General features: G+C 44.5%; 1 protein-coding gene across 1 annotated transcript in view; it reads left to right on the top strand.

Annotated features, from left to right (window-relative positions):
• The first annotated feature begins 17,763 nt into the window (after positions 1-17,763).
• The window catches only part of RPH3AL (rabphilin 3A like (without C2 domains)), a 682,151-nt gene continuing 672,595 nt past the window's right edge, over positions 17,764-27,319 (top strand). The window contains exon 1 of the mRNA XM_069757358.1: positions 17,764-17,855. The gene's annotated coding sequence lies outside the window, so the exon portion shown is untranslated. The remainder of the gene's footprint in view (positions 17,856-27,319) is intronic.

Genomic DNA, 27,319 nt, shown 5'->3' with positions numbered 1-27,319 from the left:
TCTGGCAGAGAAAATTGCGAGAGCCCACGCCAGTTTTTTCCATGAATTAATCCTTTAATTTAACACCTACAGCTCCAAAATTTTACACACACACACATACTACTAACATTATTAGCGAGGGACATTTAAAAATCTAACTGTTCTGCAATGGCTCACTGTATGTAAACCATGTGTCATATCCTGTCGGCTTCTGCATGCAATGATTATGCAGAAGCCGACAAATTAATTATCGGCTATTCTGCTATTTATCTCTATGAAATATTAAGATATATATGTGTGTGTAACTGATTATATATATCTATATACTGTGTATATATATATATATATATATATATATATATACACCGTATATAGATATATATATACATACATACACACACCTATACTATGTGTATATTTCTATTCTATCTATTCTATTTTAACCTATTGTATACTGTACGCGGCATCTGATGGCTTTTAATCTATCTAATATATATATATAAAAATATATGTTTTGAAGACTGTTTGGTTTTGAAACGATGTGTAGAGTTGTATTTTACAATGCGATTTTAACATGAGCTTTTACTTACAGAGAACTGCTGTATGTAAAAGCTCATGTTAAAAATCGCATTGCATACGCATGTGATACAGATGTTCCGAGAAAAAAAAAATAATTTCACGTAAATTGCATTACACTCGCATGACACTAGCATAGCACTTGTCCGTTTTTTCAGTCTGGAAATCGGACCGTTTTTTTTCTCACAAATGGGTACATACCCTTACAAGCTCTATTGGAAAGAGCATGTAAAGCACAACACAAGCTTGGCCACCATTGCCAGACTGTAGAGGTAGCCAATAACCTAGTCAATAAACCACTAACAATAAAAAAAATTCTATATTTCTTAAGAACGGCAAATAATTTTACATTTGCAAAGTTGTTATTTTTTTTGCAAGTATTTGGAATTTTACCAATGAAAGAGCTTAATGGGGATGTCACATACTATTGATAACAACAGCCCTTTTTTGTATTTCCTGCTAGGGTATTTGCATGTCTCAGAAAGGATTCCCCTGCTCTGGATTGCAGTTAACAAATGACAGCTCTTGCTCTGCTGGTCTTCGCTCATCCTCGTATTACAATATCATTTATTCATTTGATTATACAACATTGGCTTTTAAAAGGAAAATATATGGCCACCTTCAAATTGCCCAGGGGTTTTTCTGGCTTTGCTTGATGAAAACAGTGTATGATATGATAAAATAAACATTTATAATAAAATCTAAGGACCTTAATAATCAATAATTTCAAAAGAAATAACCCTTTAATGAGCACTGCTGAAAGCTGAAATTAATAATAGTTTTTGTAGACCTATTAAAGTCAGGAGAATCTGAAGGACGGCCTTTGATCCTTATAGAGGGTTAGAAAACATGCTGTCCTAGTAGAGCCCTGATTAATCCTCTGGATAGATGAGAATCAGAAGAGGCCCATTACTTCTTCCTCAATCACAATGTGACTCATGCTGCGATATACCACTATACAGGTGAAAATAACAAGCTGACAGGATGTGTGAGACTAGCTGCTGTGCAGAAGAAAGCTCAAGTGTGGGATACTATTAGTTGAGACCCCAGGTAGATCCACATTTAAGATAATATGGCTGATACATAATATAGTGTTATGGAAGACTCTATACTGGACTATTTACCTATAATAGTTTCTCAGAGACTATATTTACACCCTTAGGCCGGGGTCTCACCTAACGTATAAAAATACTGTCCGTTTTTTACGGCCGATATACCAGAAAAGTTCCTGAACAGTGCTCCGTATTCAATGCGAGGATGCGATTTTTTTCGCCCAAAAAAGTATCCGTGTGTCATGCGTATGGCATCTGTAAGGTGAGATTTTCTCACCAGCTTGCAAAATGGACACATAATGGATCCATGGGCTCAAATATTCGTGAAAACATATATACAGTCATATATATATATATATATATATATATCAGTGAGACACATACAGTACAGACCAGTACAGTACAGACACTGTTTGGGATTTATTCAAAATTGAAGGCATACTGAACCAGTATGGCTACCACAGCATCTTGCAGCGGCATGCTATTCCATCCGGTTTGTATTTAGTTGGACCATCATTTATTTTTCAACAGGACAATGACCCCAAACATACTTCCAGGCTGTGTAAGGGCTATTTGACCAAGAAGGAGAGAGTGATGGGGTGCTACGCCAGATGACCTGGCCTCCACAGTCGCCAGACCTGAACCCAATCGAGATGGTTTGGGGTGAGCTGGACCGCAGAGTGAAGCCCAAAAGTGCTAAGCATCTCTGGGAACTCCTTCAAGATTATTGGAAGACCATTACCAGTAACTACCTCTTGAAGCTCATCAAGAGAATGCCAAGAGTGTGCAAAGCAGTCATCAAAGCAAAAGGTGGCTACTTTGAAGAACCTAGAATATAAGACATATTTTCAGTTGTTCCACACCTTTTTGTTAAGTATATAATTCCACATGTGTTAAATCATAGTTTTGATGCCTTCAGTGTGAATGTACAATTTTCATAGTCATGAAAACACAGGAAAATCTTTAAATGAGAAGGTGTGTCCAAACTTTTAGTCTGTACTGCGTGTGTATATATTTTACAGAGCTAGATAGCATAAAAGCCAGTTATTCAATTGCCGGCTTTTGCTAACTCCTTGCCAAACCTTACAGTAAACCATTTCATATCCGTTATATTTTTACATATTCCTCACTAATAATGTTAGTAGTTTGTGTGTGCAAAATTTGGGAGCTCTAGGTTTGAAAATAAAGGGTTACATCATGGAAAAAACTGGCGCCAGAGTGGGAAAGCCAGTGACTGAGGGCAGAAATTAACAGCCTAGAGAGGGACCATGGTTATTGCCCCCCCCCGGCTAAAAACATCTGCCCCCAGCCACCCCAGAAAAGGCACATATGTAAGATACGCCTATTCTGGCAGTTAGCCACTCTCTTCCCACTCCCGAGTACCGTTGGGATGTGGGGTAATAAGGGGTTAATGTCACCTTGCTAATGTAAGGTAACATTAAGCCTGGTTAATAATGGAGAGATGTCAATAAAACACCTATCCATTATTAATCCAATAGTAGTAAAGGGTTAACAACACACACGTTATGAATAAAGTATTTTAATGAAATAAATAAACACATGGGATTTTAAAATCTTTATTGTATGCTCAATCCACCTTAAGACCCTTCGTTCTTCTGAAAAAAAAGGAAAATAAAAAAGCAACAATATCCCATACCTGTCTGCCATACTCTCATGTCCCACGCTGTAAATCCATCTGAAGAGGTTAAATACATTTACAACCAGGAGCCTGCTAATACAGCTGCTCTAGGCTGTAAAAGACAGGGGAATGAATGGAATGCAGGGAAGCGTCGGTGACTTCCCACTCTACAGTTCAAATGAGTTTAAGTCACAAGTGTGGTCCGTGTGTAATCCGTATTTTTCTCACCCCATCGACTTTCATTGGCGTATTTTTGGAGTAATACGATTTTCTCAGCCTGTTAAATATGGCCGAGAAATATACGGCTGATGGAAGAAACATTGGTCCGTGTGCAATGCGTTGTTTTTGCGCCTCTCCTCGTCTGTATTTCTCTCTAGTGTGATGCCGGGCTTCCCATTGCTGATTTCAGGTAAGTAGTAGAGATGACCTATCATTCGTCAAACTTAATTTGACAGGTGCCCCGCCCCTATCAAATTTATCTCAAAGTTTGTAACTCCTCCCCTTATAGTCTACCAGTGTGTTTACTCTTATTTGATAACCCGATGAGCAAATGAGCCTGTGTTTCTGCAGCATTATTTGATACTGTGATTCTCATTTTATATGAGTTTTATAACACACCAGGCTCATTGTATGGGCAGATTATGTATATGGCCATGTTACAATACAACACCACCAAGTATAAAGCACGTGTTTTATACATTTGTAAAAAAGCAAAGACACGGTATTGTAAGTTTTAAAAGATTTTATTGTAATAAAATAAATACATCTCAAAGACATTTCAATACCATAAAGTTCATACAGAATAATATAAAAAGTATTATTAAATACAGCTCAAAGATTTCAATATACAAATTCTTACAGAATGATATAAAAAGCATCACAAGTACAATTAACATACATCATTACACTTCTTACAGAATAAACAATATAGAGGGTTACAATTCATGTGCTGTTCCATGTAAGTTGTGTTCTTTAGTTTTATGTATCTTCATGCTATGTATGTTGTTATACTTTTCTCTGCAGCCACCCAGTGGTCTTTTTCCGTATGGCAGCTTGTTATGCATTAATTCTTGTGGGCATGTCTTTCACATCCGGTTCAAGGGTCAAGTCTTCTCTTCCTCTGGCAGCCGTTTCAGTTTCATGTTGTTGTGAGAGGACGCTCTTTAACCGGGCTTAGGAAGGCATCAGTCTTTCGACCTCTTGCTGCTTACACTTGCAGTCATACTTGGTGCTACATCTTACTGTACCTTGTCTACACTTGCATTTCTGGAGAAAGTACTGTATTACCAGTTATACGCTGTATGTCCAGATTTAGAAAATAAACAAGTCTGGACTGCACAATCCCTGGTGTGCATCATCTCTCCGGACGCTGAACAGCATTGGTCCTGTCTGCCTCACATAGAAGAAATACTGAAGGTACGATTATCTCTCTCACAACTCTTAACAGTCAACCACATTCACCACCATTCGCCTCATGTGGGGACAGAACAATTCAACTACAACATTTATTGGATTGCACTCGGACCAATCTTATTCAATGAGTTACATCTCATCTGCAATTTTCTTTCTCAGCTGAAATCGGACTGAGAAAAAAAAAATTGCAGCAGGCTGCGTATCTTGGACGAGACCCGCCAATGTAAGTCAATGGGTGCGAGAAAAATCATGCGAGTGCTGTCTGATTTTTACGCACCGGTGTCCTTTGAAAAGCCGGCTATTCATGTCCGGTGAACAGTAAAATCACACTGACATGTGAATAGAAAAGAAAGACTAGATATATACACATAGAATATATTGTAAGGATTGTACCCGCTCAGATGCGTAGGAGGAAACAGGAGGCACATTCTCTTTAATGTCCATGTGGGTTCATTTACTCCATAAACCAGCAAGGCAGCAACAGAAAGGAAAACAGTCCGTATATCAGGCCGACATAGCATAAAAGTCCATAGAAGAGCTCTGCTCTTATCAGGCCTGTGGGCACACAGGCTGTGCAATGTCCAGCACTCAGGCCCTATCTGAAGCCACAGACACAGAAGGGCTTCTTCCTCTCAATACACAGACTCCTGTCTGTAGTGTCCAGCCTGGACACATGGAAATCTGTCCACACCGACAGACTCCCAAACACTCACTCCATGTGCTAAACACATCTCCTTTACACAGGTGTAACCACACCAAGGTACCTATCACATGGCCAGTCAGGTGAGTGTGACATCACCACAGGTCCTGAAACACACATAGATAGGCAGGGTTATGCTACAGCGACAAGCCACCTATGTGAAACATATCTCCCGTCGACTATACAACCTTTAGCCACGCTACATACCTCCCCCCCTCTGCCTAAAGCCGTGGGGCTTGGCACTTTCTATTACCTGACCAGAGATCCTTCTCAGTCGTCCCTAACAGTCAAGCCGTCTGTCTAAGACAGGGCCTGTTACCGAACCCTTTCGTCGGCATTCATCAACCATTTCCGTCACATCCTTTGATAAAGATGACCCCTTGTCATTTCGTCTGCTACAGGATCTCCCGCTTAGGTCACAGAGCTCTGAGCTAACTGAGGAGTCACTATTTCTAGCTCTTCCATCTGGCCACCTTCGTTCTCCCTCTGTTGGTGATCTCTCCTAATGTCTTTCTCCAAAGAGCAGTTCTTCCCTTTATCTCTATATCCACTGTTAGCTTGAGGACTTCCAGTCTTTAGAGAACCTCTTTGTCTCTCTATACCGCAAGTTGAAGGTGGTGGCAATCTGTTTGCCAATTCCCGCAGCTCTATATTGATCTGCTCCCTCTCACGTCTTAGCTGCTCTATCTGTTTCAGGTATACCACGCGATACCCCAGGAGCAATCGGATATTCCCAAGGCTCTCTATGGATCCGACGACCAGGAATGGAACCATCCCATCTTCACCCACGACCTGGACTTCGTCATCAGCCGGAATGCTCACTCTCATAACACCGGACCTATTCACCATCTCATGCATCAAATCTTCCGATGACTTTCCTCACCAGACCTCTGGCCACTTGCACAATGTCTTCTACAATACCCAACCGACCCTCATTCTTCAACGTGATCATTTGTTTTGTGCGGAGGCATTGTAGATGCATCTCTCTCAGGACAGCCACCCGCTTCACTGTGACTTCCCTAGTCGACAGTATGACCAGTTGATGAGACTCAGGTGCGCAGTGTACCCTACACGCCTCGACCGCCTTTTTAAAAGCTTCATGCACCTCCTCACTGGCACACGCTTCTTGCATGTCTTCGGGTACGTCTATTACGCACTTGAAAATCGAAGTCTCACCTTCTTGGTCATATCGTTGGATCTCCTCATCCTTAGCAACAGCGCAGTTTTCCAAGACCTCGATGTCCTTTGTTCGGCCATCTGCGTGGCACTTCCCTTGCTGGAATTCTTCCTCCGTGGAGGCCCCTTCTTTGGTCAGCCTCTCCAGCTCACGCTCCTTCATAGCGATCAGATTGGGAGAGCGCAGCAGTTTGATTTCCCGGTCATCCGTGGATTTCTGGAGTTGTTGATTAGTCTCCTTTGTCTTGAGCTCTTGGAGAACTTTATCTTGCTCCTCTACCGAGCAGCGACACTCATCCTCTCTCTGGAGAAGCTCTTGCTGATTCTTCTCTTGGGCCTCTCTGAACACCTCCATATCTTTCAACATGGCCTTGTTCTTGTTTTGACACGCTGATAGGTGACCTCTGAGCTCAGAGACTTCCTTCTCTAGGTCACCCACTCTGTGCTCAATTGCTTGCCTCAAGACCCTTTCTCGTTCGACTGTTTCTTTAAGCAGCTCTATGTTATGGTCCTGCTCTCTTTTGGCTAGCACATGTTGCACCACCAGTTCTTTAATTAAACTTTCAGATGGGGTCTCTTGCTCACCCACACTCTGCCTCTTCAGGGTTCCATCTGTTTCTGCACCCACATCTATGGTCTCTGCAGGGCTCTCTGTCTGTTTACCCTTAGGTACCTCTTGACTCTTGGTAACTTCAGAGTTCTCCATATCTTCAGCATCAGGTATTCTGGAGCCTTCATCACACTGAGCCACTTCACCCTTTCCGGGCATTGCAGATGTGGATCTACTACAGGTCTGTTCTAACCCCAGCCCGTCACTAACTACCTCAGTGCTAGGGTTTGTCAGAGATAAAGTGACCTCATCAAGGACAATAATGTGATCTGCACCTGACCGTGTCTCCTCCTCATCATCCCTCTTCTCAGAGGGTGTAACCTGTCCCGCCTTTCTGCGGCCCCCGCGACGAGATGAAGATCTGTGATTTTTACTCGGCTCCTCCTTACTGCACTCTTTTTCCCTTGTGCTTGAGTCACAGTCTGAATAGGAGTCACCCCCTTTCACTCTGTCATCCTGGAACAGCAATTCCCCACTTAAAACAGTGTCAGACCCACACTTTCCTCCAATCACCCGGAACTCTGGACCTTTGGTGTCGCTATCTCCTTTTCACACATCACACAATCCGGAATTACTACAGCCGCCTGTTGTGGTGAGGCTTCCCTAGAGTCATTCCGGCTCCCTTCTGAGCCATCAGACACTCCCCTTTCCTCCCACAAGTCCCAAAACCTTTCAAAGTCCTGGCCTATTACTACAGGGAATGGCAAATCTGGGACAACAGGGACATCATGGCTAGAAATAATAGTGGGCGTCTCAATGATTACCCTGGACACTGGATAATCCCTAGCGACCCCATGAATGCAGTGAACTTCCATCTTCCTTCCGGGAATCAGATAAACAGGGAGTGTGGCGCTCACCAGGCTCCCTGAGTCCAGAAGTCCAGTCACGCACACTCCATTGACTTCTACAGAACAGCTCTGTGACATCTTGTCAGATGGAAAGTCAATACAATATTCTGGACACGCGCTGTTCGAACGCTGAACCCGGCAACAGTTCATCAGTGAATTCACCGCCGCCCCTTTTTGGGCCACCACCTCTATTTGGGTCACCACCCCCTTTTGGGTTACCGCCCCCTTGTGGACCATTTTCTCCTTTAGGGCCCCACCCCTTTTAGGGACTCCACCCCCTTTTGGGCAACTACCCCTTTTTGGGATGCAGCCCTTTTTGGCCAACCATAATTATTTGGGGTCACCGCTCTGTTTTGGGACTCCACCCCCTTTAGGAACACCACGCCACTCTGGGGTACACCCCGTGGACACCCCCACGGTACTCTCAGGCCCCAACAGTACCACAGTATATGTCTCTTTAGGTCGGCACTGGCCCTTTAAGAGTCTGCACGAGCTGGAGCACAATTTTTTTTTTTCTTCAACACTTCACCAGCCCCTGCTGGCACTGCCACAGCTTCTGCTGTAGTCAAACCACCGGCACCTCCTGCTGCCGATCACAAGCCGCTGCTGCTGCCACAGCAACTCCGGCTGCTGCAGAACCTCTTGATGCAACTGCACTGCACGCAACCACCACAGACTTCGTGGACCCGCCGATCCACAGCAAACTTCGTAACCCCGCCGAGTTACCGCCAGACGCCTTCAGTCTTCGTGGCCCCGCCGAGCCACAGCAAGTTGATCAGAGAAGAAAAAAAACAATAATTAATTGACTTTATAGGAAAAACACAGTCTCTCACTGACCCCGGTCAGCACAGCCCATGACTCCTGTCTGTTACACACCCGCCTTTACAGCCCAAACACAGTTTCTCACTGACCCCAGTAAGTATTACTCATGGTTGTCAAGACCGTCCACTCTTCTGGCTCAGACCAGCCAGCGCTGCAACAGGTGCTCCTTGGATCGTTGCCAGCATTCGAAACACCAATTGTAAGGATTGTACCTGCTCAGATGCGTAGGAGGAAACAGGAGGCACATTCTCTTTAATGTTCATGTGGGTTTATGTGCTCAATAAACCAGCAAGGCAGCAACAGAAAGGAAAACAGTCCGTATATCAGGCCGACATAGCATAAAAGTCCATAGAAGAGCTCTGCTCTTCTCAGGCCTGTGGGCACTCAGGCTAAACACATCTCCTTTACATAGGTGTAACCACACCCAGGTACCTATCACATGGCCAGTCAGGTGAGTGTGACATCACCACATATCCTGAAACACACATAGATAGGCAGGGTTATGTTACAGCGACAAGCCACCTATGTGACACATATCTCCCGTCGACTATACAACCTTTAGCCACGCTACAATATATATATATATATATATATATATATGAGTCGCCCGCCAGGGCCATGGGGTACTCAGTACCGGGTCCGGTGGTGTTCACAGGGGGATGTCACAGTGGCTGCGACCCGGTCCGTGGCCCTGGGCACTCATGTAAAAAGATTGAAAGGTCTTTAAAGGGAATAAAGTTTCTGTTCGTGACGCAACCTGTGGTATTCGGTCAGTGTGGACCGACGCTGCTTTAAGGGGTCCTCTGGGGTGATGGTATGGCAGCTAGATGATATAACTTCTCGCAGGTGAAGTATGTCCCCAGAGCTCCCGGTGTGTAGATGGAAGATTGTGAGGAGTGCAGTAAAGAATGAGGATACAAGGTTGCAGTCTCTTTACCTTGGTTTACTGAAGACTTCAGCATCCGCAGTCCAGAGCACCAGATCACAGGGCAGGCAGGAACAGCCTGGCTTGCAGGCAAGTTAGGAGTCCCCTTACCCAGGTGGAAATCAAAATCCTTCCTCTAGTGCCATGGTGTTGTAGTTTCTTTTAGTTTAAAGCTCCACATAAGGTCCTCACAGATGTTATCTCTCTCTCTGTCCCCCGGGTACGATAGGACATAACCCGTATGACTGGTGGCTTGAGGCTGTTTATAGGGACTCTAGCACGCCACCGGCCTCTGAGGGGTGCCACTGTGCCTCCTGGGTTAGGTCGGACAGGTAACGTAGAGTTCAGCTGTCCTGCCGGTCTCTGATGTAAGCCATAGAGGTCCTTACACCCTCAGTGTTCCGGCTACCGGTCTCTGTGCCTCAGAAGGAGGCAGCTTGCTGGGGGCTGGTCTCCCCCTGGTATTCTCTCCTGTGCTTTGCTCTCCTGCACGCTCTCTGCAATGTATTCGGCTTTCTCAATGTCTTTTTCCAGGAGCTGGAGCACTGCGACTACTGTTATGATCCGGTGACCTTGGAGCAGCATGAGAAATTTCACTGGAGAAGGTGGTAACTATACTGACCGCAATCCTGAACTTAACACCGCAACTGGAAGTAGCCGTGGAGTGTACCTAACAATCCTAGACACCTCGTCACAGCCGGAGGACTAAATACCCCTAAAGATGGAAATAGGAATACTATCTTGCTTCAGAGCAGATCCCCAAAGGATAGACAGTCCCCCACAAATATTGGCGGTGAGTCGGAGAGGAAAAAACATACACAGGCAGAAAAACAGGATTTAGCACAGGAGGCCACTCTAGCTAAATAGGACAGGATAGGACAGAGTTCTGTGCGGTCAGTATTAAAACCCTTCAAAAATATCCACAACAGAATATACAAAAACTTCCTACATCTAACTAAAGATGTAGGAGCGTATATGTGCAACTCCAGGGAATCCTACAATCAGAGCAGGAATACAAACAAAAACAAGCACACAGCAGGGTGCCACAGACACAAAAAACCAAACACTTATCTTTGCTGAATTTGGCAGCAAGCAGGAGAAGCCAGAAAGTGAACCACCACTTCACAAGGAACATTGACAACTGGCAAGGGCTAATGAATCCTGCACACCTAAATAACCCAGTCAGAATTGTAATCAGTAGATACACCTGGCCAGGACTGCGACTCAGAGACAACTGCATTCCCACCTACAACCACTGGAGGGAACCCAAGAGCAGAATTCACAACAGACTACACAGCTCCGTAAACCTTCTGCTGCCTCAGACTGGTCCAGTCCGTCTCCTGACTGGTCCTGCCTGGAACTCACTGACGTTTCCTACAGGCTATCATTTATATATATATATGGGGAGTCACCTAGCAAGTAGGATCAAAAGCTCCCCCTGGTGGCCTGGAGTGTGAATGTGTTGAATGTTTGTGGTACCTGGTTGCAGTTATCCCTGCTTGCCTTCAAGTGTAACATCACTCTCGCCGTGAGGAAAACAATGCTCCTGTGACGAGCAGGACCCTGGGGCACCACACTTATATATATATATACAGTATATAATAAATCTTTATTTAAATAATCTTTATTTTGTATATAGCGCTAACATATTAAACAGCACTTTACAGTTTTTGCACACATTATCACATATATATATATATATATATGTCAGTGACATATATATATATATATATATTATATATCTTTATATTTCATAGAGAGACAGATAGCAGAATAGCCGATAATTCATTTGTCGGCTTCTGTAAAATCATTGCAGAAGCCGACAGGATAGGAGACGTGGTTTACCTGCAGTAAACCATTGCAGAAAACTTAGATTTAAATATGTCAGTGACTAATATGGTTAGTAGCACGTGTATGTAAAATTTGGGACCTGTATCTATCTATATAATCGTCAAAGGGGTACTTCCGTCTGTTTGTCTGTCACGGAAATCCCGCGACCAATCAGCGACTGCCACAGTCCGGCAGCGAATTCCCCTTCCCTACTCCCCTCCAGTCAGTGCCCCCTCCCTACTGCCCTCCAGTCAGTATCCCAATAGCGGTTTAGCAGTCCGTTAAACGGACTGCGTTACAGCACAGCATAACGCGGTGTAACGCAGTCTGTTAACGCTGCTATTAACCCTATGTGACCAACTTTTTACTATTGATGTTGCATATGCAGCATCAATAGTAAAAAGATCTAATGTTAAAAATAATAATAATAAAAAATCATTATATTCTCATCTTCCGGCGCCTTTCCAGCTCCTCGCAACACTCCGGTCCCAAGAATCCATTGCGGCAATGACCGAAGATGACGTAGCGATCTCGCGAGACCGCTACATCATCACGTGTTATTGCCGCAATGCATTACTGGGAACGGAGCGTCGCGACGAGCTTCGCTAAAGGCCTGGGCTGGATCCGGGGGCCGCCGGAAGGTGAGTATATAACTATTTTTTATTTTAAATCTTTTTTTAACACGGATATGGTGCCCACATTGCTATATACTCCGTGGGCTGTGTTATATACTACGTGGGCTGTGTTAGATACTGCATGGCCTGTGTTTATATACTACGTGGCATGTGTTATATACTACGTGGCTGTGTTATATACTACATGGGCGGTGCTATATACTACGTCTCTGTGCTATATACTATGTGGCCTGTGTTATATACTACATGGGCTGTGTTATATACTGCGTGGGCTGTGTTATATACTGCATGGACTGTGTAGCATTAGCACCGCTCCCGGTTGTAAACTATTTAACCCCCAGATATGGATTACGCCATGGGACTGACTGTAGGCCGGACAGGTATGGGTATATTATTGTATTTTTATTTATTACAGGAGATCGAGGGCATCGTTTAGGTTTGGCAGAAGAATAAATATGGCAAAACTGTGTGTTCTTTCATTTCATTAAAATACTTTATTCTGCATGTGTGTTTATTGACCCCTTTACAAACTTTAGGATTAGTAAGTGATAGGTGTCTTATTGACACCTTTCCATTACTAATGGGCTTAATGTCACCTTACAATACAAAGGTGACAATAACTCCTTATTACCGCATTTGCCACCACTACAGGGCAGTGGGAAGAGAGAGGCTAAGTGCTGGCATTGGCGCATCTTACAGATGCCCCTTTTCTGGGGTGGCTGGGGGGCAGATGTTTTTAGCCGGGGGGGAGGAAATAACAGTGGTCCCTCTCTAGGCTATTAATATCTGTCCTCAGTCACTGGCTTTCCCACTCCTGCACAGAAAATATCACCAGTTTTTTCCATGAATACATTCTTTTATTAAATACATACAGATCCGAAATTTTACACACAGATACTACTAACAGTATTAGTCACTGATATATATAAATCTAACTTTTCTGCAATGGTTTACTGTAGGTAAACCATTACAGAACAGTTAGATTTATCCTGTCGGCTTCTGCAATGATTTTACAGAGGCTGACAAATGAATTACCGGCTATTCTCTAATCTCTCTATGAAATATAAAGATATACTGTATATCTATATCTATCTATATAATCATCTAAGGGGTACTTCCGTCTGTTTGTCTGTCACGGAAATCCCACGTCGCTGATTGGTTGCGGCCTCCAGTCAGTGCCCCCTCCCTACTGCCCTCCAGTCAGTGCCCCCATAGCAGTTTAGCAGTCCGATAAACGGACTGCGTTACACCGCAGCATAATGGCTAAAGGCCTGGGCTGGATCCGGGGGTCGCTGGAAGGTGAGTATATAACTATTTTTTATATTAATTATTTTTTTAACAGGGATATGGTGCCCACATTTCTATATACTACGTGGCTGTATTATATACTACATGGGCTTTGCTAGATACTGTGTGGCCTGTGTTATATACTGCGTGGCCTGTGTTATATACTATGTGGCTGTGCAATATACTACGTGGCTGTGTTATATACTACATGGGCGGTGCTATATACTATATCTCTGTGCTATATACTATGTGGCTGTGTTATATACTACATGGGCTGTGTTATATACTACGTGGGCTGTGTAATATACTGCATGGGCTGTGTTATATACTGCGTGGCCTGTGTTATATACTGCGTGGGCTGTGTTATATACTGCATGGGCTGTGTTATATACTGCGTGGGCTGTGTTATATACTGCATGGGCTGTGTTATATACTGCGTGGGCTGTGTTATATACTGCGTGGGCAGTGTTATATACTACGTCTCTGTGCTATATACTACATCTCTGTGCTATATACTACGTGGGCTGTACAATATACTACGTGGCTGTGCTATATACTACATGGGCTGTGTTATATACTACGTGGGCTGTGTTATATACTACGTGGGCTGTGTTATATACTATGTGGACTGTGTTATATACTGCGTGGGCTCTGCTACATACTACGTGGGCTGTGCTATATACTACTATACATATTCTAAAATACCCGACGTGTTAGAATCGGGCCACCATCTAATATATATATATATATATATATATATATATGTATATATATATATATATATACTGTATATATATATATATATATATATATATATACTGTATATATAACACCTATTCCATGTGTATATATCCATTCTATCTATTATATTCCTTACCTATTCTATTCTATACGCGGCAGATCATTTGCCGGCTTTTAATCTATCTAATAAATATATATATATATATATATATATATATATATATATATACCGTATATACTCGAGTATAAGCCGAGATTTTCAGCCCAAATTTTTGGGCTGAAAGTGCCCCCCTCGGCTTATACTCGAGTCACGGTAGCGGTGGGGTCGGCGGGTGAGGGGGAGAGGGCGCTGAGGTATACTTACCTAGTCCCAGCGATCCTCGCGCTGTCCCTGCCGTCCCACGGGCTTCGGCGCTGCAGTTTCTTCCTCTCTTCAGCGGTCACCGGCACCGCTCATTACAGAAATGAATAAGCGGCTCCACCTCCCATAGGGGCGGAGCCGCTTATTCATTTCTCTAATCAGCGGTGCCGGTGACCGCTGATAGAGAAAGAAGCTGCGGCACCGAAGACAGGAGGGGACAGCGCGAGGATCGCCAGGACTAGGTGAGTATAGCATATTCACCTGTCCTCGTTCCAGCCGCCGGGCGCCGATCCATCTTCCCGGCCGGCGCCTCCATCTTCCCAGCGTCTCTGCTCTCTGACTGTTCAGGCAGAGGGCGCGATGACGCATACAGTGTGCGCGGCGCCCTCTGCCTGATCAGTCAGAGCAGAGACGCCGGGAAGATGGAGGCGCCGGAACGAGACGCTGGGAGCTGCAATCAAGGGAGGTGAGTATGTGTTTTTTTTTCTTTATTGCGGCAGTAGCAGCGGCAGCACAAATTTATGTGGAACATCTATGGGGCACAGTGAACGGTGCAGAGCACCGTATATGGCACAGCACAGCTATGGGGCACAGTGAACGGTGCAGAGCACCGTATATGGCACAGCACAGCTATGTATGGGGCACAGTGAACGGTGCAGAGCACCGTATATGGCACAGCACAGCTATGGGGCACAGTGAACGGTGCAGAGCACCGTATATGGCACAGCACAGCTATGGGGCACAGTAAACGGTGCAGAGCACCGTATATGGCACAGCACAGCTATGGGGCACAGTGAACGGTGCAGAGCACCGTATATGGCACAGCTATGGGGCACAGTGAACGGTGCAGAGCACTGTATATGGCACATCTATGGGGCACAATGAACGGTGCAGAGCACCGTATATGGCCCAGCTATGTATGGGGCACAGTGAACGGTGCAGAGCACCGTATATGGCACAGCACAGCTATGGGGCACAGTGAACGGTGCAGAGCACCGTATATGGCACAGCTATGGGGCACAGTGAACGGTGCAGAGCACCGTATATGGCACATCTATGGGGCACAATGAACGGTGCAGAGCACCGTATATGGCACAGCTAGGGGGCACAATGAACGGTGCAGAGCACTATATGGTTCACACCTATGGGGAAATATGAACGGTGCAGAGCACTATATGGCACAGCTATGGGGAAATAATGATCTATTTTTATTTTTGAAATTCACCGGTAAATGCTGCATTTCCACCCTAGGCTTATACTCGAGTCAATAAGTTTTCCCAGTTTTTTGTGGCAAAATTAGGGGGGTCGGCTTATACTCGGGTCGGCTTATACTCGAGTATATACGGTATATATATATGTATATATATGTGTGTTTTGGTATTAAAACAATGTTTACAGTTGTGTTTTACAATGCAATTTTAACATGAGGTTTTACATAGAGAGAACTGCTGTATGTAAAAGCGCATGTTAAAATTGTTTTGCATAGGGATGCCATACGGATGTCACACTTACTCGCATCCTCGCATTGCAAACATACGGATTACACACGGATCACTGTTCATGGAACATTTGTGCCATTCTCGGATGACAATATGGGACCGATTTTTTTTTCCAGCCTAAGAGAGGTATTCACACTGGTTAGGAACCCATCAGTCTTATGGGACCACCTTGACGTTGGTTGATGGGCAGACATTATTTTACCAAATTTTGTGCAAAGCATCTCATTCATTTTTTCCTAATATTCAAAAGCCGTATTACTATTCATATTTCACATTGACATGCTTTAGCACAATAGAGTGCAAACTTTTTTGTGCAAATCTGACTCAAGTCAGGGAAGAAGCGCATGTCACTTTCCTGAAGTGTCTGATTCATTCCTTATTTCTTATTGATTCCAAAGACCATAATTCACCATATACAATTTTCTTGTGACACTTTACTTTTTTTGTCTTGTATTCGCCAACATCCGTGTGCAGTCCGATGTTTCACGCGCACCTATAGATTTGTATGGGTGCGTGTGAGCTGAGTCTCGCTGCCACCAGCAGCATGCTGCCCAATCGGTATGAGAAAGTAATTGCAGATCCGTGCTGTCCCATAATATAACATTGGGCCAAGTGCTGTGCGATAAAACGTCAAATAGCACTCGGCCGTGTTATACACTCATATCAGCGAGGCCTCAAACTAATAAAAACAGGTGGATGTATAAAAGGTGACTTTAAGGCTATGTGCACACGTTGTGGATTCTCTGTGGATCCGAAGCGCTTTTTGCGGTGCAGAAACGCTGCAGATCCGCAATTGATTTACAGTGCAATGTAAATCAATGAGAAAAACAAAAAGCTGTGCACACTTTGCGGAATATTCGCTGCGGTTTAAAAGAAGTAGCATGCCACTTCTTTTTTGCGAATCTGCAAAGTTTTTGTACCCATTCCATTATAGAAAACCGCAGGGGTAAAAAACGCAGCAAATCCGCAAAAAAAAAAAAACGCAGAAAAAAACGCTGCGGATCCGCACAAAAAACGCGACAAATCCGAAGCTGCGTTTTCTGCCAGGAGAGGCAGAATCCGCACCAGAAATTCCTAAGCCTAATCCGCAACGTGTGCACATAGCCTTAAAAGATGAAAATGGAAAGAGGAAAATGGCAAAAAGAGGCACAAAACACTAAAAACTTGACAAAATGGGTGCAAAAGCAATAATGAATCATTTCTGAAAAAAAAACAAACAGTGTGACAAATTGAATTTAGTGCAGAGTGGGTATATTGTTAGTGTTTGGTCTTGTGGCAGAATTCCGGCTTATTTTAGTGCGTGTTGGTGGGGTGCAGTTTGCCTCATCGTCCTGGAGAGCCAGAACCTTCCATTTCCTATATTCCCTCTGTGACTGAGGTATTGCTCAGTATGAACTGTCCTCTATCTGTATCACACCAGGTTATAAGCAGGAGAAGGAAACCCCAGGGTAGCATGGCAGCAGGCAGTTCCAGGAGTACAGCTCCAGTATACTGCACTGCTGTGACGTCACAGCGGCCTGAGTATACAGACAGCAGAGCAGCAGCACTCAGTCATTCGGAGACATATGTCCAGAGGACACACACGCTTTCGCCGCCTCCACCTGTGACTCAGCCTGTCCTTGTGACGTGCGCCGGCTCCGGTGTGACTGACTGGCCAGGTCCGCTGTTTCCGCCAGCTGCTCACTTCTCTGCTACAGGCTCACAGCAGGCTGTCCTCACAGTGCCGGGGGCTGGAGCAGGAGACACACGGCCAGCTGCTGAGGTAAGTTTCTGGATTACATTTACAAAACATTCAGGTTCTTTGCTTTTGTTTTCTCTCATTGAATTTTTGTTTTGCTTGTGCAGCTTCTAAGTTCCAATTTTTGTTTGCATTATACTTATAAAAGTGCTCCATCATTATACAATTCCAGCAAATGTGTTATGGGAGTAGGTGTGCTGGGGGCAGCCATGCTCAGAATGGGGCACATTTATACAAATTCACTTTTGCAGATGAAAATGGTTTAATTTGTTTGTAACCTGACAAAAATTAATGATTTGTATGAGAAACATCACTGAAAAGTGCAGGTACCAATACTACTTGTATTCTACTGGGAACATTAAGAAAAGCTTCTCTTTCCACAGCTGCAGTTTTCAGAAATGAGGACGTAAAGCGTTTACTATGACAAAAATGTGTTGCCAATTTAAAGGGGCTGTCCCCTTTCAAAAAATTGTGTCCTCAGGCTCAGTTAGATGTAAAAACAAACTATGTTTTTTTTAAATCCTTTCTGGCTCCAGTGCTGTGTCTGTGTCACTGCCCCAGTCTCTGTTTGGCTGCAGCGGTGACTGTCACATCTGCGCTATTGAATTCAGTGATTGGCTGCAGCATTGTTGGCTGAAATATATTTCCCCTTTTCCTGAAACAAATAAAATGGATGGGAAGGATAAACTAAGGTGCATAGCGCCCAAACCAGCCGTACGCATTCATATCACTCTTTCCTACATTTCCGACGCCTGCGGTACATTGCTCTTCTCTGCCAGCTTTGTGGATTGGATGCCTCAAAGGAATTGAAATTTGGAAGTATTCATTGGAATATCAAAATGCGCCATCAGGGATCACCAATTTGTTTTATATATGAGCCATGTTGATAAATATTATTTTATGCAAACTTATCATAAGGCTGTGTGCACACGTTGCGGTTTTTTCGCGGTTTTTCCCGATAAAAACGCTATAAAACCACAAAAAAACCGCATACAATAAGCATCCCGTCATTTAGAATGAATTCCGCATGTTTTGTGCACATGATGCGTTTTTTTCCGCGAAAAAAACGCATCGCGGCAAAAAACGCAGCATGTTCATTAATTTTCCGTTTTTTTTGCGGATTTCCCACTCCAAAATGCATTGGGAAGTGTCCGGAAAAAACCGTGGCAAAAACGCGTCAAAGCCACGGCAAAATCGCGGCAAAAACGCATGCGGATTTCTTGCAGAAAATGTCCGGAATTCTCAGGAATTTTCTGCGAGAAATCCTGAACGTGTGCACATAGCCTAAAGGTTGCTGCAGAACTCTGTCATAAAACTGTTTGAAATGTCACAAATTTTTGCACAGTTCGCAATTGCACAAAACATTTAACATTTTTATCAAAAATGTAAAAGCAGAAAAAGATGCAGCACACACCCATGAGCTGAGTAAACGAAGTCCTTTATGCATCGGTTATTCTAGACTATGTATGTAGTTTATTTATGAAGATTTTAGAATAATACATTGAATACACTGGATTCGGCCAACCTCGACCAATTAGCGAAGCGTGGTTCAAATCCGTAATATATAACAGCCCACATAGTACATAGCACAGCCACATAGTATATAGCACAACCACGCAGTATATAGCACAGCCACGTAGTATATAGCACAGCCACGTAGTATATAACACAGCCCACGGAGGATATAGTACATCCCATGGAGTGTATAACAGCCCACATAGCATATAACACAGCCACGTAGTTTATAACATCCCACGTAGCATATATAACAGCCCACGCACGTAGTGTATAACACAGCCCACGTAGAATATAACAGCCCACGTAGTGTATAGCACAGCCCACGTAGTGTATAGCACTGCCCACGTAGTGTATAACACAGCCACGTAGTATATTGCACAGCCCACCTAGTATATTGCATAGCCCACGTAGTATATAGCAATGTGGGCATCATATCCCTGTTAAAAAAAAAAAAAGAAATAAAATAAAAAATAGTGATATACTCCCCTTCCGTCGGCCCCTCGGATCCAGAACAGGCCTTTCCCGCTCCTCGCGACGCCCCAGTGACCGCTCCATGCATTGCAGTCTCATGATATGATCACGTAGCGGTATCGCGACACCGCTACGTCATCATCTCGCGAGCGGGAAAGGCCTGTTCTGGATCCGAGGGGCCGACGGAGGGTGAGAATATAAGTATTTTTTATTTTTTTTATTATTATTAACATTAGATCTTTTTACTATTGATGCTGCATAGGCAGCATCAATAGTAAAAAGTTGGTCACACAGGGTTAATAGCAGTGTTAACGGAGTGCGTTACACCGCGGCATAACGTGGTCCGTTAATGCTGCCATTCACCCTGTGTGAGCGCTGACTGGAGGGGAGTATGGAGCGGGCACTAACTGCGGGGAGGAAGGAGCGGCCATATTTTAACCCCTTCAGATGTATTTACATCGTGGGACGTTACAGATCTTCGGAAGGTATGTATATTGTTGGTTTATTATTTTTACTTTGTTACAGAGCGAGGGTCTTCAGATGGATTGAGCGTAGAATAAAGTATTACAACAACCTTTGTTTTTATTTCATTAAAATAATTTTAGTAATGTGTGTGTGTGTGTTTTTTTTTAACCCTTTACAAGTATTGGATTAATAATGGATAGGTGTCATAATTGACGCCTCTCCATTATTAATTTGGCTTAATGTCACCTTACAATAGCAAGGTGGCATTAACCCTTCATTACCCCATATCCCACCGCTACACGGGAATGGGAAGAGAGTGGCCAAGTGCCAGAATAGGCGCTTCTTACAGATGTGCCTTTTCTGGGGTGGCTGGGGGCAGATGTTTTTAGCCAGGGGGGGGCCAATAACCATGGACCCTCTCCAGGCTATTAATATCTGCCCTCAGTCACTGGCTTTACTACTCTGGCGGAGAAAATTACGCGGGAGCCCACGCCAATTTTTTCCGCCATTTAACCCTTTAATTTAATAGCTAGAACGGCCAAATTTTGCAGATACACACTACTAACATTAATAGTGTGGAATATGCAAAAAAAATGGTGATATGAGATGATTTACTGTATGTAAACCCTGTCTCATATCATGTCGGGTTTAGGAAGAAGATAGCAAAAGCCGGCAATTGAATTACCGGCTTTAAAGCTATCTAGCGCTGTATGAAGTAATAATATATATACATATATGTGTCTACTGACATATATACTGTATATATATATATATATCTATATCTATATCTATGTCAGTAAATACCGTATATACTCGAGTATAAGCCGAGATTTTCAGCCCAAATTTTTGGGTTGAAAGTGCCTCTCTCGGCTTATACTCGAGTCAAGGTGGGTGGCAGGGTCGGCGGGTGAGGGCGCTGAGGCATACTTACCTAGTCCCAGCGATCCTGGCGCTGTCCCTGCCGTCCCACGGTCTTCTGTGCTGCAGCTTCTTCCCCTCTTCAGCGGTCACGTGGGACCGCTCAATAGAGAAATGAATAGGTGGCTCCACCTCCCATAGGGGTGGAGCCGCCTATTCATTTCTCTAATCAGCGGTAACGGTGACCGCTGATAGAGAAAGAAGCTGCAGCACCGAAGACCGTGGGACAGGCAGAGGGAGCCGGACGTCGGGACCAGGTAAGTATGTCATATTTACCTGTCCCCGTTCCAGCCGCCGGGCGTCGCTCCATCTTCCCGATGCCGCTCCGTCTTCCCGGCGTCTCTGCGCTCTGACTGTTCAGGTCAGAGGGCGCGATGACGCATATAGTGTGCGGGGCGCCCTCTGCCTGATCAGTCAGCGCAGAGAGACGCCGGGACCGGACGCTGGAACGAGACGCCGGGAGCTGCAATCAAGAGAGGTGAGTATGGCTTTTTTTTTTTTTTTTTATTGCAGCAGCGGCACAGATTTATGTGGAGCATGTATGGGGCAGTATGAACGGTGCAGAGCACTATATGGGGCACAGATATGGGGGCAGTATGAACGGTGCAGAGCACTATATGGGGGCAGTATGAACGGTGCAGAGCATATATGGGGCACAGATATGGGGGCAATATGAACGGTGCAGAGCACTATATGGGGCACAGATATGGGGGCAGTATGAACGGTGCAGAGCATATATGGGGGCAGTATGAACGGTGCAGAGCACTATATGGGGCACAGATATGGGGGCAGTATGAACGGTGCAGAGCACTATATGGGGCACAGATATGGAGGCAGTATGAACGGTGCAGAGCATATATGGGGCACAGATATGGGGGCAGTATGAACGGTGCAGAGCACTATATGGGGCACAGATATGGGGGCAATATGAACGGTGCAGAGCATACAGGGCACAGATATGGGGCAATATGAACGGTGCAGAGCACGATATGGGGAAATATGAACGGTGCAGAGCACTATATGGCACAGCTATGGGGCAATAATGAACGGTGCAGGGCACTATATGGCACAGCTATGGGGCAATAATGAACGGTGCAGAGCACTATATGGCACAGCTATGGGGAAATAATGATCTATTTTTATTTTTGAAATTCACCGGTAAATGCTGCATTTCCACCCTAGGCTTATACTCGAGTCAATAGGTTTTCCCAGTTTTTTGTGGCAAAATTAGGGGGGGTCGGCTTATACTCGGGTCGGCTTATACTCGAGTATATACGGTATGTGTTGTGTGTTTTTTTTTTTTTTTTTTTTTTTTTTTTTTTACACATGGATCCCTTGTATAGCCGTAGGTCGGTTTTGCAAGCCTGCGAGAAAAACACGCAGTACGGATGCCATACGGATTACATACGGAGGATGCCATGCGCAAAATATGCTGACACACCCTGCCTACGGAGGAGCTACGGACCACTATTTTGGGGACTTTTCAGCGTATTACGGCTGTAATATACGGACCGTATTGTCTTACGCTGAGTGTGACTCCAGCCTTACTGTGGGGAATATAATGAGCTAAAAGTAGAAATTTTTGGCAGGCTCTTCCATTCCAAAAGGAGACTCCATATGTGTTTCGGCTTAACAAAGCCTTCATCAGGTCCTGGAGGTGAAAAACCCCTAGCACAAATTTATATTTTTCCCATTTCAATGTGTGGGGCTCCATATACAGGGTAAACTATCACAGGAGGGGAAAACTCCCACATATATCTCTAGTTCTAATTATTTTGTGTGTGGATGTGCAATTGTGTCTGATGCGTCTGAATTGGCTTTTTCGGAATATTTTTAATCCACTTTGAATAATAGGAGCTGGAATATTCAAGGTAGCCATTAGCATCCACAGATTAAGGGTATGTGCACACATTGCGGATTTCGCTGCGGATCCACATCGGATTTGGCCCTGCGGTGTACAGTACCATGTAAACCTATGGAAAACCAAATCCGCAGTGCACATGCTGTGGAATATTCAGCGCAGAAGTGCTGCAGTTTATTTTCCGCATGTCAAGTCTTTGTGCAAATTCCGCAGCGTTTTACACCTATTCCATAATAGGAATCCACAGGTGTAAAAACGCAGGCGAATTCCGCACAAAATCTACAGGGAATCCGCAGATAAAATGCAGGGCGTTTAACCTGCGGATTCTGCAGAATCCACACTGAAAAATCCGCAATGGAATCCGCAACATGTGTACATACCCTAAAAGTGTGCTCTACTTCCGATCAAATGGTCGATACAGTATAAGGCCGGCGTCACACTCAGCGTATAAAAATATGGTCCGTAATTTACGGCCGTAATATGCAGAAAAGTCTCCAAAATAGTGGTCCGTATCTCCTCCGTAGGCAGGGTGTGTCAGCGTATTTTATTTTTTAAATTATTTTAATGAAATGTGTGTGTATTTTTTTTTTTTTAACCATTTCATGCTATTGGATTAATAATGGATAGGTGTCAGAATTGACGCTTCTCCATTATTAATCTGGCTTAATGCCACATTACAATAGCAAGGTGACATTAACCCTTCATTACCCCATATCCCACCGCTACACGGGAATGGGAAGAGAGTGGCCAAGTGCCAGAATAGGCGCATCTTACAGATGTGCCTTTTCTGGGGTGGCTGGGGGCAGATGGTTGTAGCCAGGGGGGGCCAAAAACCGTGGACCCTCTCCAGGCTATTAATATCTGCCCTCAGTCACTGGCTTTACTACTCCGGCGGAGAAAATTGCACGGGAGCCCACACCAATTTTTTCCGCCATTTAACCCTTAAATTTAATAGCTAGAGTGCCCAAATTTTGCACATACACACTACTAACATTAGTAGTGTGGAATATGCAAAAAAATGGGGACATGAGATGGTTTACTGTATGTAAACCATGTCTCAAATCATAATCATGTCGGGTTTAGGAAGGAGATAGCAAAAGCCGGCAATTGAATTACCGGCTTTAAAGCTATCTAGCGCTGTATGAAATATTAATATATATACATATGTCTCAATGACACATAGAATATATATATATATATATACACAGTGGGGCAAAAAAGTATTTAGTCAGTCAGCAATAGTGCAAGTTCCACCATTTAAAAAGTTGAGAGGCGTCTGTAATTTACATCATAGGTAGACCTCAACTATGGGAGAAAAACTGAGAAAAAAAAATCCAGAAAATCACATTGTCTGTTTTTTTAACAATTTATTTGCATATTATGATGGAAAATAAGTATTTGGTCAGAAACAAAATTTCATCTCAATACTTTGTAATATATCCTTTGTTGGCAATGACAGAGGTCAAACGTTTTCTGTAAGTCTTCACAAGGTTGCCACACACTGTTGTTGGTATGTTGGCCCATTCCTCCATGCAGATCTCCTCTAGAGCAGTGATGTTTTTGGCTTTTCGCTTGGCAACACGGACTTTCAACTCCCTCCAAAGGTTTTCTATAGGGTTGAGATCTGGAGACTGGCTAGGCCACTCCAGGACCTTGAAATGCTTCTTACGAAGCCACTCCTTTGTTGCCCTGGCAGTGTGCTTTGGATCATTGTCATGTTGAAAGACCCAGCCACGTTTCATCTTCAATGCCCTTGCTGATGGAAGGAGGTTTGCACTCAAAATCTCACGATACATGGCCCCATTCATTCTTTCATGTACCCGGACCAGTCATCCTGGCCCCTTTGTAGAGAAACAGCCACAAAACATGATGTTTCCACCACCATGCTTTACAGTATATATGGTGTTTGATGGATGCAACTCAGTATTCTTTTTCCTCCAAACACGACAAGTTGTGTTTCTACCAAACAGTTCCAGTTTGGTTTCATCAAACCATAGGACATTCTCCCAAAACTCCTCTGGATCATCCAAATGCTCTCTAGCAAACTTCAGACGGGCCCGGACATGTACTGGCTTAAGCAGTGGGACACGTCTGGCACTGCAGGATCTGAGTCCATGGTGGCGTAGTGTGTTACTTATGGTAGGCCTTGTTACATTGGTCCCAGCTCTCTGCAGTTCATTCACTAGGTCCCCCCGCGTGGTTCTGGGATTTTTGCTCACCGTTCTTGTGATCATTCTGACCCCACGGGGTGGGATTTTGCGTGGAGCCCCAGATCGAGGGAGATTATCAGTGGTCTTGTATGTCTTCCATTTTCTAATTATTGCTCCCACTGTTGATTTCTTCACTCCAAGCTGGTTGGCTATTGCAGATTCAGTCTTCCCAGCCTGGTGCAGGGCTACAATTTTGTTTCTGGTGTCCTTTGACAGCTCTTTGGTCTTCACCATAGTGGAGTTTGGAGTCAGACTGTTTGAGGGTGTGCACAGGTGTCTTTTTATACTGATAACAAGTTTAAACAGGTGCCATTACTACAGGTAATGAGTGGAGGAAAGAGGAGACTCTTAAAGAAGAAGTTACAGGTCTGTGAGAGCCAGAAATCTTGATTGTTTGTTTCTGACCAAATACTTATTTTCCACCATAATATGCAAATAAAATGTTAAAAAAACAGACAATGTGATTTTCTGGATTTTTTTTTCTCAGTTTGTCTCCCATAGTTGAGGTCTACCTATGATGTAAATTACAGACGCCTCTCATCTTTTTAAGTGGTGGAACTTGCACTATTGCTGACTGACTAAATACTTTTTTGCCCCACTGTATATATATATTCTACCTATTCTATTGTAAGCTGTCAGTGTGATTTTACTGTACACCGCGCCGGCTTTTCTCTCTAACACAGCTGCGTATTTCTCGCAAGTCACACTGCTGGTCCATGTGTAATCCGTATTTTTCTGGCCCCCATAGACTTTTATTGGTGGATTTTTTGCGCAATACGGTGACAAACGCAGCATGCTGCGATTTTCTACGGCCGTAGAAGACCGTATAGTACGGATCAGTAAAATACAGCTGATAGGAGCAGGGGCATAGAGAAGCATTGTACCGTATGCAATCCGTATTTTCAGCACCCCTCTTACGTCTGTAAAACACGGTAGTGTGACGCCGGCCTAATTCAAGATCAAGAAACACATTTTTTTTCTTCAGAAATTTGTGCAGAGAAAGTTAACTCCCAGGAATTTCTATTGAGATATTTTGTGAATTTGAAAGCTTCTGCATTTGAACCCCTCCAGAGCAGGAATAAATAATCGATGTATTGAAGATAAAGAACTATGTTGGCACCAGGGCCGGACTGGCCATCGGGCACTTCTGGCAAATGCCAGAAGAGCTGGTGCCAGTAGTGGGCCGCTGCACGCTTCCCCCCCTCCCCCTGCCAGTGCTGCCACCGCATTCAACTATCCCGGCGTCTATGATGCCGGTACAGTTGAATGCAATGATGGAGGAGAGGGCGTCCGCTGACGCTCCCTCTCCCATCATTCCCCGCTCTGCCTCTGACACTGCGGGTGCGCGATGACATCATATCATCGCGCATCTGCTGTGTCCCGGACAGACTGCAGCTGCCGAGACAGGAGCAGGGAGCAGCGCAGGCAAGAGGAGAGGTGAGGAAAGTGGTTTTTTTTTTGTTGTTTACTGGACTGTGGGGCCATTCTCGGGAAGGGGGGAGGAGGAGAGATGAGATGTGGGCTGTGCTAGTCTGTCATTGCCTCAGTTACAGTTGTGCTGTATATACTACTAAGCGGGCTGTGCTGCATACTACTATGCGGGCTGTGCTGTATACTACTATGCGGGCTGTGCTGTGTGCTACTATGCGGGCTGTGCTGTGTGCTACTATGCGGGCTGTGCTGTGTGCTACTATGCGGGCTGTGCTGTGTGCTACTATGCGGGCTGTGCTGTGTGCTACTATGCGGGCTGTGCTGTGTGCTACTATGCGGGCTGTGCTGTGTGCTACTATGCGGGCTGTGCTGTGTGCTACTATGCGGGCTGTGCTGTGTGCTACTATGCGGGCTGTGCTGTGTGCTACTATGCGGGCTGTGCTGTGTGCTACTATGCGGGCTGTGCTGTGTGCTACTATGCGGGCTGTGCTGTGTGCTACTATGCGGGCTGTGCTGTGTGCTACTATGCGGGCTGTGCTGTGTGCTACTATGCGGGCTGTGCTGTGTGCTATGGGGGTATATTATATTCTATGGGGGAGGCCATGTTATATACT

Source organism: Ranitomeya imitator, chromosome 3 (assembly GCF_032444005.1).
Source record: "Ranitomeya imitator isolate aRanImi1 chromosome 3, aRanImi1.pri, whole genome shotgun sequence".
NCBI classification, from domain to species: domain Eukaryota; kingdom Metazoa; phylum Chordata; class Amphibia; order Anura; family Dendrobatidae; genus Ranitomeya; species Ranitomeya imitator.
Note: the sequence above shows the minus strand (reverse complement) of the source record. Positions and strands in the feature narration are given on the sequence as shown.